The sequence below is a fragment of the Heterocephalus glaber genome, unplaced genomic scaffold (assembly GCF_053883595.1).
Source record: "Heterocephalus glaber isolate CG9 unplaced genomic scaffold, H.glaber_assembly_v1.0 deba00001461, whole genome shotgun sequence".
Lineage (NCBI taxonomy): Eukaryota > Metazoa > Chordata > Mammalia > Rodentia > Bathyergidae > Heterocephalus > Heterocephalus glaber.
In genome coordinates, this window is record NW_028258308.1 from 25,474,159 (window position 1) to 25,486,884 (window position 12,726).

Genomic DNA, 12,726 nt, shown 5'->3' on the forward strand with positions numbered 1-12,726 from the left:
TTTCTTTGTTGCTAAATTTTTAATTATGTTTTCAATTTCACTCATTATAATTGAGGTGTTTAGAATTTCTACATCTTCTTCATTTAACTTTTGCAATTCGTATGTATCTAGGAATCTGTCCATTCCTTCTGTTTTCCATTTTATTAGAGTACAGGTTCTCCGAGTAGGTATTGATAGTCCTCTGGTTTTCTGTTGGATCTGCTGTGACTTCACCTTTTTCATTCTTAGTTGCATGGATTTGAGCCTTTTCTTTTTTTGATAAGGTTGCCTAAAGGTGTATCAACTTTATTTATTCTTTTGAAAAACCAACTCTTTGATTCATTGATTTTTTTGGTATCATTCTCTTAGTCTCCACTGCATTGATTTCTGCTTTGATCTTTATACTTTCCTCCCTTGTATGAGCTTTAGGTTTGTCATACTATTCTTTTTCTAGGAGCTTGAGGTTCAGCATTAGTTTGTTCATTTGAGCTCTCTCTGTTTTCCTGATGTGGGCATTTACTTCTATGAATTTCCCTCTCAGAACTGCTTTTATGGTGTCCCATAGATTCTTGTATGTTGTATTGGCATTATCATTTACTTGTAGAAACTGTCTAATTTTTGTTTAGTTTCTTCTGTGACCCATTGGTTGTTCAGGAGAGTGTTATTATAATTTTCATGTGTTTTGGGGGGTATTGCAGTTTCTTATGCTATTGATTTCCAATTTTATTGCACTATGGTCTGATAATATACAGAGGGTAACTTCAATTCTTTTACATTTACTTAAACATGTCCTATGAGCTAGCATGTGATATTTTGGAGAGCGACCCGTGTGCAACCAAAAAATGTGTATTCTGATATTGTGGGGTGGAACACTCTGTAAGTATCTATTAAGTCCATTTGTTCAATAGCTTGGTTTGGTTCTGAAATTTCATTGTTGTTTTTTTTTTGTCTAGATGATCTGCCTATTTGTGATAGTGGGGTATTGAAGTTTCCCACTACAATTGTATTAGTGCTTATTTGGTTTTTCATGTACATTAATATTTGTTTTTTATAGTTGAGGCCTTCGTATTTGGTGCAGATATATTTAGGATTGTCATCTCTTCCTCTTAGATTATTCCCTTCACAAAAATGTAGTGACCATCTTTGTCTCTCTTAATTAGTTTTGGTTTGAAATCTATTTTGTCTGCAAATAAGACTGCTACCCCTGCTTTTTTCTGGGTTCCTGTGACATGGCGAACTCTTTTCCATCCTTTTACTTTGTCTATAAATTTCTTTTTGAGTTAGGTGTGTTTCTTGTATACAGCATATTGCTGGATTTTGCTTCTTGATCCATTCTGACAGTCTGTTTCTTTGATTGGTGAATTGAGGCCATCAACATTGATGGTTATAATTGATAGATATTGACTCATCCTTGTCATGATGTTTTACTGTTGTTGGCTCTTTTATTTTTTATTTTTCCCCCTTTCCCTTTAGTTTCCTACCTTGCATGGTGGCTTCCCTCTGTTGGGCCTCATGGAGTTGTGACCTTCATTGTTTTTTTCTAGGATATTACTTAGAATTGTTTGGAGTGCTGTTTTGGTGTCCATGAAATTTCTCAGGTGTTCTTTATCATGGAAGTATCTAATTTCCTCCTTCGAGTTTGAAAGATAATTTTGGAGGATACAACAGTCTAGGTTGGAAGTTATTTTCTTTTAGGGCTTGAAATACTTCGCTCCAGCCTCTCCTTGACTTGAATGTTTGTGTTGAGAAGTCTGCTGTGATTCTGATGGGCTTTCTTTTGTAGGTGATTTGTTTCTTTTCTCTAACTGCTGGTAGGATTTTGTTCTTCTGTTTTGTTTCTGGGATCTTGACTATTATATGTCTAGGTGTAGTTCTATTTTTGATTGTGACTAGTTGGGGTTCTATATGCCTCACTTATCTGTATGTCCAATTCTCTACCTCTGTCTGAGAAGTTTTCAAGTATTACTTCTATGAACAGTTTTTTATGTCATTTATACTTTCTCCTGCTATTTTTTGGATTCCTATCAGTCTTATGTTATTCTTTTTTGCATCATCTAGCAGTTCCTGGAGTGATTTATCATGGTATCTTACTATTTTTAAGAAATGTCTGTTTTCATGGTCACTAACCACAATCCTGTCTTCTATACCTGATATTCTATCTTCACATTCCCTTCATCTGCTGTGAATACTTTCAGTGGAGTTTTTAATTTCCTGGATATGTGTTTGAATCTGTTTCCTGGATTCCATTTCTTTCCTATGTTGGGAGTTCATGGTTTCCATTTCTTTCTTATGCTGGGTATTCATGGCTTCCAGCATGGTTCTGAGCTCATCTTTTTTTTTTTTTTTTAATCTGTTTCTGTTCTAGAGTCTCTAATCATGTCTTTCATTCTACTCATCATCTCTTTACTTCTCTGGGAAATTATTTCTGTTTTGAATTTTTTTAGAGCTTCATTCATCTGTTTTGTTACTTCCTGTGGTATCATTTCAGAGTGTTCAGGTAGTTGATTATCAGACTTTTCCAACTTGTTTCCCCTAGAATTTGTCTTTTGTGGGGTGGAAGTCTGAGTTTGTGACTTGCTTAAATGTCTCCTCATTTTTGTTTTTGGCATTGTCCTTGGTGTAATTCCTGGGTTGATACTTCAATATTGCTTATTGTAAGTATCTTTTTTGTTTGTGTTTAGAACCCTTAGGAATGATTGCTTCTCAGAGGTGGCTTCAAGATATAGCTGGTTTTTAGGTTTTGAGTCTTTAATGACTCTGAGGCTGTCTCATTTTCATTGTACCAGGAAGAACAACTGATTAAATCAATCACTACACCTTAGCCCAAGTGATACAATCAGTGACACCATAGCATCAAGCACAGCTTAGAAAATGACAATTTGTGGTAGTTATTAATCTATCACATTTAACTTTGTGAATTAAATCAAAATCGAGACCAGTCCAACATTTGTTTATAGTGAATAAACTCTTCAATATAGCAACTTTACCCTTTGGGATGGGGAGTCGGAGGGAGGGATAGATAGGTAGAAGGATAGGGAAAGGTTAGCAGTGAGGCCAGAGGACACAGAAAGATCACACAAACTCTAAGAAACTGTTGAAGACAAGAGGAAGAGACAGATTGAAAGAACAAAGAGAAGAACTGAACAACCTAACAGCAATAGGGAGGCTAGAAACTGTATTTACTTTTTTTTCCCTATAACTAATGACAATCTAGAGAATGAAAAAGAGAAGAAAAGAAAAGTAAAAAAGAAATCTGAATTAGGGCCAGAACAGGAGCAAAAAGGGAGATGAAGAACAATCTGGGACAGCAAGAGAATAACAGAGAGAGAAAGAAAAGAGAATAAAAAAGAAGAGAAAAATAAAAATTTGAAAGGAGTAGAAAAAATTTAAAGTAAGAGAAAATTTTTTTGCATATAACAAAAAATAAAAATGAAGGGCCTCCTTAAGGGTATGTCTCTGCTGTCACAATAGACAATTGTGGGCAACCATGTGCAGATATAAGTCAATGAGTCTCAGCAAGCCAGTCACAGACCTGTGAGATTCAGGCAGATTTCTGGCTGTAAGTCCCAAGATGAGCTCCCAGTCCTCCTGCAGGATTGAATTCTGCAAGGTTCTAATGCAGGTTCCAGCTCCCCTTCCCCTGAAGATAGTCCAGGTTCTGATGGGAGGTGATGATCCCTCCAACTTACCAAGTACAGTGGTCTGGTGTGCCTTTATTGCAGAAATTCTCTTCATTTTTCCAGTGGGCTTCAGTTTTCATCAAGGAGCCTGAGAGAGGCCCTCTTTCTGTAGTTCATTTCTGCTCTATCTTCTGGAGCTCAGGACAATGGCCTTTATGATCTCCTATGCCTCTGTGGTGTGGAACTAGGTAGTGGCACAGCCAGGAGGCCAGAGGCGGGGGCGGGGGGCTAAACTGGGTGCTGGTGGGTGGTGTTTGGGGTTGGAGAGTGATTCCACGTGGCCCACTGGCTTGTCACTGGTGTATAGCTATATTCTTAGAAGGACACCAGTTATATTAGAATAGGGTCCACCTTAATATTCTCATTGCAAATTAATTGCCTCTGTAAAGATTCTGTCTCTAATTACAGTGACATCCTTCAGCATTGGAGATTAGGGTTTTAAGATGTGAAGTTTTGGCAACACAATTTATCCTAGAAGATGGGTTGTAAATTAAAGTTACAAAAATCATCTACAAAGCAAATTTCAAGTTTAACAGTGAGTGAAAGGATAAAAAATTTGACAGGGTTCTTCTGGTTGAATGTAATAAGAATTCTACAGTGTAAACAGTGATCTCCAAAAAATGAAATTAAGATTCTTTTATGGACAAGATTGCTTTGAGTTTTCTGTTTGGAAATATCTACCAAATCCTTACCACAATTAATTTCTTGAGCAAATACCTACCACAGGACACACCATAATAAAATACTGGAACACTGGGGCAAAAGACAAGAGTATAAAAGTTTTATATGTAGAGAAAGACAATCAAGTCCTATACAAAGCTTTTAAATCTGAATACCATTCAAATGTTTAAAAGCAACCTTGGAAGTTTAATGTGAACTTGAAAATATGCCTTCAGACTTTTGAAAGAAGTTTAGAGTTTTCTATTCTACAAATCTGTTGTGAATTAGAAACATCACTTTCATGAGAGAATAGAATAATGACATTTTTCAGCCAAGGAAAAACCCCCAAGATTTATTTTCATGCATAATTTTCAGAAAATTATTGAAAGATATCTTTCAAACTGACCACTTTTATTATTCCAATTGGATATTTCTATGATTATTATTCATGACCTTGCAGTAAAGAATTTCTCCAAGATACACCTAGATATTAGTTCATTTTAATCGCATTCGTGTTATTAATGAGTAGTTGCATGGATTTATTCAGTTCAGAATAGTTCTCTTTATAAGAGATTGTTCTATTTTCTGTTGTTATTTTGTTTTCTGAGTAAACACATTTCAGATCTTCAACTTCAGTGTTTCTCCTATACCATGTTCTCACCCTTCTTTCCTCTCTCTCTCCCTCTGTCTCTGTCTCTCTCTCTCTCTCCTTTCTTCCTTTCTTCTTCAGTACTGACAATTGAACCCAGGCCCTCCCTCTGAGCTATAGCTGCAGATACCCAGACCTTTAAAAAAATTTTTTTTTGAAACGAAGTCTCTCTAAGTTGCTCGGTGGTCCAGGCTGGGTTGAAACTTGTGATCCTTGTACCTTAGACTCTCAGAGCTCTGGGATTATAGGCATGCACCACCATACCTCACTTTTCATTAATTTTTCTTTGTTTGATTAAAAGTGACCTTTAATATCACCAACATGGCTTTCTAGTAGAAGTAGAGCTTTGATTTAAAGCTTAATGGCTATTACATGTAATCTACTGAAAAAGGTTGCTGGGAACTTTCTCCTAATTGTTTTTCTATATTATCCTTAAAAGTCTTAAGTCTTAGTAATTAATAACTTCATTTCTTTTATCTACAAAAATGTGTACTGAATTTAGCCAGTTATTTTACTTTTATGTTCCATAATAATTGAGTTTAAATTCACTAGAGATTCTTTTCTCTTCAAGTTTCCCAACAAATTCACTGTGTGATTTTAAGTTGCACATAGATTTTTAACAAAAGTAGTTTCTTACTTTGGAGATTTATAGGCTATATTTCCTTTCCTTTGTATAATATTTTACCTTTTTTATCATTCTATGTATCTTACTGGTATAATCCAAGTTCAATTTGATAAAGTATTTTTAAGAATGTGCTATAGAAATTGAATCAACAAATAAATGTGCATTCAGGAATATTTTTTCTCTCAGGCTTTATATGTACTTATTATTCATAATTTAGTACTTATTGAACACTAAGAATCATACTCTCTTTTGAACAAAGAGATGCTTTCTGTGTTCCACAGACTTGTATGCTCATGGAAATCTTAATTTTTAAAAAAGTTTCATAGGTAGACTTCATTGTTAGATAAATCAAAAGAGAAAATAAAACAAAGTTTGAACAAACTTTGTACTAAAGTTTACTTTCACCTATGAAACCTTGACAAATGTCTACATGGAGAGAAGAATCTTTCTAAAGTATGACTGACATGCCAGAGTATTAACTAAAGTTTATGACTTTGATATCTCCAGTATAATTTTATAGGCTTGAACTACAAGTGAATTTCAGTGAAAACTGGAATGAACCAAAAACGCTATCTGACTCAGATACAAAATCATTTGTATTTCAAAGCAAACATTCCAGACAATCTTAATCTGTTTCATTGTGGCTGCAAATACTCCGTTTTAGCCTGGGGATGAAGAGGGTGAGCTTTAACATCCATTCTAGTTGAGAAATTTGCTAATTTCACACACTATTCAGAGAAAATCCAAATCCTGGAGGTAATTCTATAATCTGCATTTTTTTCCTCTTGGTTTTATGAATTAGGTATAATATGAACCAAGATTAAGACTGGCCAGAACTGTGAGGAATACTTATTGCCTAAAAATTAGCTCTACTTTAAAAGAAATTTCACTTTTACTCTAGTCCAGCTTGGAACTACATTCTTGATTATGATAAAATAAAAACTAAGATATGTGGATAAAATACCAGGCAGATAGCTATGAATAAATCACCATTTTCTTCTGATTGTCCCCTACAGAATCTGATAAACCAATCCATTTTTGCAATGGTAGACGAAAATAAAACCTCCACATCCAAAATGTAATTGATCCAATGATGTAATTGATCTTTGTTAAATCACACTCAGTTTTTTGAAGTTAAAACCTTTCCTCCCAGTATTCTAGGAATGAATATATCCAACTCGATTCTACAAGCAAAGTCCTTGCTGTGAAATAGCCCACTGGTTGGGCCGGGGATTTAGCACAGTGGTTTCGCCGCCTGCTGCGCAAGCGCAAGGACCCGAATTCGATCCCCGGTACCAAAAAAAAAAAAAAAAGAAAGAAAGAAAGAAAAAAGAGCTCAATGGTGAACTAGCATGTAGGTAAATAGCAGTCTTTCCTGTGAGTAGCTATATAATCCTGAGGCATGAACGGCAACTCATTAGTCAGTATCAAAGTTACTGTGTTGGATGCCTTCACCTTCAAATCATAGTAATGCTTGATGCAAATAGGCTTATGAATGAGAAAGTTATTATTTCCTCATGCAAGAAGAACAGATATAAGAATCTGTATAGTAAATCATGACTTGCGTGTCGCTTAGTTTTACTAATTTTCATTGTTTAGCATCAGTGACTGTATGTAGAAATTTAACTTTAGCAGTTCTATACATTGTATCCAGAAATGCCACTGGCCTGAAGGTTGTAGGGATTGGCTATTTGTGTCTGACAGAGAGTCAAGAAATGTTTCCGAAGAGCTCTTTTGCACCAAACTTTCCTCTCTTCCTGTTATCCAGGACAGGACTGAGTCACTTGACTTTGGTAAATCATTCAATGTAGAGATTTCATTTGACTTGCATAGAGTCTGAAATGGAATTGCCACGACCACTGTAGGATATTATTTGTTTAGGGTAAGAGTACACATAGAAAAACTTGCAGTTGCCTTTCCTTGTCCATGGGTTCTCACATACAACCACGGATAGAAAATGTGAAAAAAAATTGTTTCTATACTGAATATATACTGTCATTATTTCCTAAAAATACAGTATAACAACTATTCACATTGTATTAGATATTATAAGTAATCTAGATATTGTATGTACAAAGACCATTGCATAGGTTATATGTAAATTCTGTTCTTGGAATAGAAGTGACTTGTATGTCTACAGATTTTGGTATCTACAGGGTTCCTAGAATAAATCCCTTGCAGATACTAGGGAATGACCATATCTTAAATTGAGCTTTTCAGAAATGGGTCTGGAGATGTGGAAGATAATAAGGAGGGGAAAGAAAGGGGTAATACAAAGAATAAAGATTATACATATATATATATATAATATATATATATAAATTCCTCCTAATGAATGTATTTATATATAATCCAAAAAAATATTTCTAATAAAATAAGGAAGTGATGCACATAATATCTTTGCCTCTTTAGAAATAACTTATTATAATTCCTACTGGCTACCTTTTACTTTCCTGTTTTGGGCATTATAAACAAATTTCTTTAAATTATCAATTTCCTTCCATTTTTATCTGATAAAATTTCTATGAATTTCATATACTTCTGCTTCATATTTATATATTATGTAATAATATAATAATATAATAATATACATTATATAATAATAAAAATGTAAATATAATTATATAACATAATTATATAATACAAATATTATTAATAATATGATTGATAGTATAATATAATAATATATATACTATATAAATATATATATTTTTCCTTACTTAGAATTTTTATAGATATAGATATTGGTCATTTTATTTTTCTTGCAATCTATAAACAGTGCTTCTTACCATATTTAAGGAATAAAACAGTTGGTTCTACAAAATTCTTGAGATTTCTTTGTGAATTTTTATTATCTAGAATAATTTATTGTTACAATTTAATACACATAGTATTGTATGATATAATTCTGGAAATTTACATAATTTAATGATAATTTTTTCTGTATTTTTTCAGAACTTCTTTTGGAAGAGATCATTAGTATTGCAGAAGACAATTTGCTCAATTTAATAATTTCAAAATTTGGAGTAATTTGTGTTCCTGGGTCCTTTCTAACACCTAGAAAATTAAAAGCAGACCATAAGATTTGGTCTTGCTTAAAGACATAGAATAAAGAGAAAGAGCTTTTCAATATTGTTATACAAATTATGATTTACAGACAAAGATGCACTATGTTAAGGTTGTTATTGACCATGATGAGAGAAGTAGAGAAATAAGAATAAGTATTTGGTTGTTCTGTTTGTTGAACAGAATATAGACTGATATTGTAGACCTCATAGAACTAATTGATATTAATAGGCCTGCTGCCTAGGTGTGTAACATTTTGGAGCTGCTTTGCCAACTATAACTCAAAAATATAGAACAATCCCAAAATCAATTTATTTCAACCAAAAATGTTTAAAATGTAACTATAATTTTATAGAATAAGTGATAAGAACTAGCTACTGACAAAGGACTAAAACAAGTTTTGGAGAATGGTGCTAATTGTTTCATTTTAGATAAACATTACTGATATTTATTCTGAGCTTGCTGAAATTTCTTTAAAACCTCTTCTATGCCTATCCACATATGTTGGGGAGACTGGTTTTTATGTTATGGATATCATTAAAACATTTTAGATATACATTATATCTTGTACTGTAATGTTTATATAATTTAAATATATTAACAAAGAAAAGATAAACTCATTTACCACATTAACAATATTATTGATAAAAATATTGATTAATCAAAATGCCAAATGTATTTGTAGTTGTTTTTAAAAGAAATCATATTTCAAATATAACTTCTTTTATAAGATTGTGGAACAAAATAGAGAAATATCATGTACAGATACTGTGATTATTTTCTTCTTCTTATGTTCTGTTTTGATTTTTTTTACAGCTTGTACCTTGAATGTCAGCTTTTATTTCATTGTTCAGGTTATTCATTTTCTATTTTAATAAGATATTGATGGATAACTGATGAGGGGATAAACTGATACTTTATCATACACATTTTGCGAGGCACTGCTCTAAGGAACAGCGATATATCTATTCCAATCTTCCATGAGATTAGTGAGTAATGAAACTATAAACGCCTACAAAATGAAATTAAACTTTGAAATGAAACAAGAATTGGTTTTACGGGTTGTATCTGCAAAGATCCCTAGAAAAATTACTAATTCCCTTCAGGAGACAATAATAATAGCCTCTTGTACCCCTTAAACTTTTCTATTTCATAAACTTGGTGGATATGAGGAAGGGGGGGAGAAAATAAATGATTATATTATAATACAAAATTTTAAGAGCAAAGCAGATAAATTTAGGGAAATTGAAATGGAGAAGAGCAATAGAAGGAGAAAGAAACTTAAAGTCAAGGGATGGGGGCAAAAGTAGTGATTGGCAGTAAAAATAACTAACTTTCCCTTCACACTATTGAAAAGTTCTTGGCATTCTGTGAGCCTTGCGTAGAAAGTGGGTTCGATAAACAGTAACTACTTCTTAGACTGTGTTCTCCCCACAGCAGTCAAGTTTGAAAATCATATTAAATTATCTAGGAAGATGGATCCAGAAAGACCAAAGAATGGAGAGAGCCCAAGAGAGAAGAGTTTTTGCACCTTTCATGGGTCAGGATATGTGATAAGTCCTGAGAAATTTGTAGCTTAGACTTGGAAGAAAAAAAGAAAACAAACGGTCAGGGGAGAAAAAGAACACTAGAAAGTGAGCTATCAGTAGGGACTAGGGAAATTAATTTGAGTTCTAAGGTAGGAGAAGTAATTTATTGTTTGATAAAAGTAACATATTTAAGGAAATTTTACTTTGTACTAAGGATGTGCACATTGCTTTATAAGTCTATTTTACATACTCAAAATAACAATCTTGTGAGTTGTGATATTGTCATCTCTGTTTTACAGATGAAGAAACTGAAGTGTGGAAGTTTGTTTTTGTGAGATTCTGTTAATGTGCTAGTAGTCTTTCTGTTGCTATAATGGAATATTGGAGGCCAAATAAAGGAAAACAAGTTTATTAAGCTCATGATTCTTGCACTTTAAGGCCATAACACTGGCATCAGCTCAGCTGTGGTGAGGACTTCAAGTAGATGGAAACCAATGACAAGGCATGTGTGAAAGGAAGAGATCACATTCCCAAACAGGAAGTTGGAGGGTGGTTCAGGGACTCCAGCTCAGATCCCTGCAATTTACTATCTTAAAAACTAACTCTGTCCCAGAAGAACCACCCTAGTCCCCTCCCAAAGCAACAATCCCAGTGATCTCCCATTAGACTGTATCTTTTGAAGGTCCTTCCACCTTTATACCACTACATGGACAACCAAGCCTCCAAAACACAAATCTCAGTGAGACAAACTACATCCAAACTGTAGCAGTTGATTTATATTAAGCACTAGTTATTCTGTTTTAGCAGTTCTGATATTTCTATATATGCCTTTCCATTAAGAGTTCTTGCTTCACATTCCAGATACCACTACAATTTTGGCAAGCAGTGAAGGGATGTTACACTCTGACAACATTCTGAAAGTACTAACAGTGGGAAAGTACATGAGCAATTTAACAAATATGAGTTATACACATTTTGAAGGCAAATGAAAGGGAAATTCATAAATACATAGGAAGTGCCATAGTTTGAATGTGTCCCTAAGGGTTTCAGTGTTGGGCCTGGTCCTCAGTGTGGTGATATTGAGACTTCAAACCTTTAAAATTTGGGACTTAGTGCAAGCTTAGTAAGAAACTGGAGGCTCTGCCCTTGGATAGGATTGACACTGGTAATATGCAGTAAGTTGGTTCCTGAGAGAGAAAATTGTTATGAAAGAGCAATGCAGGCCAGGTGCTGTGGTACACACCTGTAATCCCAGTAATCCAGGAGGCTCAATTAGGAAGGTTGCAAGTTCTAAACCAGTGTGGGAAATTCAGCAATTTAGTGAGATGCTGTCTCAAAGTAAAAATAGAAAATATAGTTGAATATAGTTCAGCACAAAGACCTTCCTAATAAGGAAAAAAACAAATAGGACAATACAGGCTCCTCTCTGCTCTGTTTGGCTTCCTATCTCACAATGTGATCTCTCTTGTGTGTGTGCTCCTGCCACTGTTCTGTCATCCACCATGAATCTATCAGAAACAAACAGAAGCCAGCACCATGACCTTGAACCTCTGGAACTACTGTAAGATAAATAAGCCTCTTTTCTATACATATGATGCATCATAACTTATTTTGTTAGCACAAAAGAAAATGTGTTAACTCAGGTAAATGTAGCCCATCAAAAATTTTGCGTCATATTAAAATGACTATCTCTAAACAATGTTTGGACTGTAATATTAGTTAAATTACTCTATTCAAAGAAATGTTAGCCTTTTAAATCAATTCACTCTCCAGTAGAAGAAATCAAGAGAAAGAGAAACACATTAACTTTCTTGATCCGTAGCCATTTATACAAGTGATGGTATGCATGAGTATAGTTACCTGTGGCCTGCATTGAACTTCCAGTATTAGAACTGGAAGGCTACTCTCATCTCTTTTCAGACATGATCAATGAGTCAGGATCTTCTTTCCTCCTAATATCAGGTTGCACTTCAAAAATTCTGGAATTAGCCCACCAAAATGCCATGATCTATCAGTAAGATATAGTTGATAAAAGAGTTGATTTTTATTTCTTGCCCATGTGATAGGAGACTCTGAAGCAAGGCTTTTTTCCTCTCAGACATGCATTTAAGTTTTCATATACTGCTGACAAATTATTATATACCCTTTCAGCAGAATATTGCTGTAATGGACACAATGTCAGCTGCCCTCAGTATTTGTGAAAGCCACTTCAACCACAAGAAGTCTGAAATCAATGATTTATTTAATTCTGAGACTTCAAGCATGTTTCATTCAAATTTTGACAGCTTGGTTTAAGTTTTAACTCTGACAAGAATAAAGTCTCAAGTGGAGGAAAGACAGGAGACAGCTTTCATTGAAAATGTTTTTGACAAATAATGCTGATGCCCAAAAAGAAGAAAACAGACTGTGCAGAATAAATTCCTTGTTCTATATCTGCTTCATTTGCAAATTGTAAACCATTCAAATCATTGATATAGAAATTTGCTTGTTTTGATTATCCACCTTGTTGTGTTTTCTGCAAGTAAATGTTTATGTCTT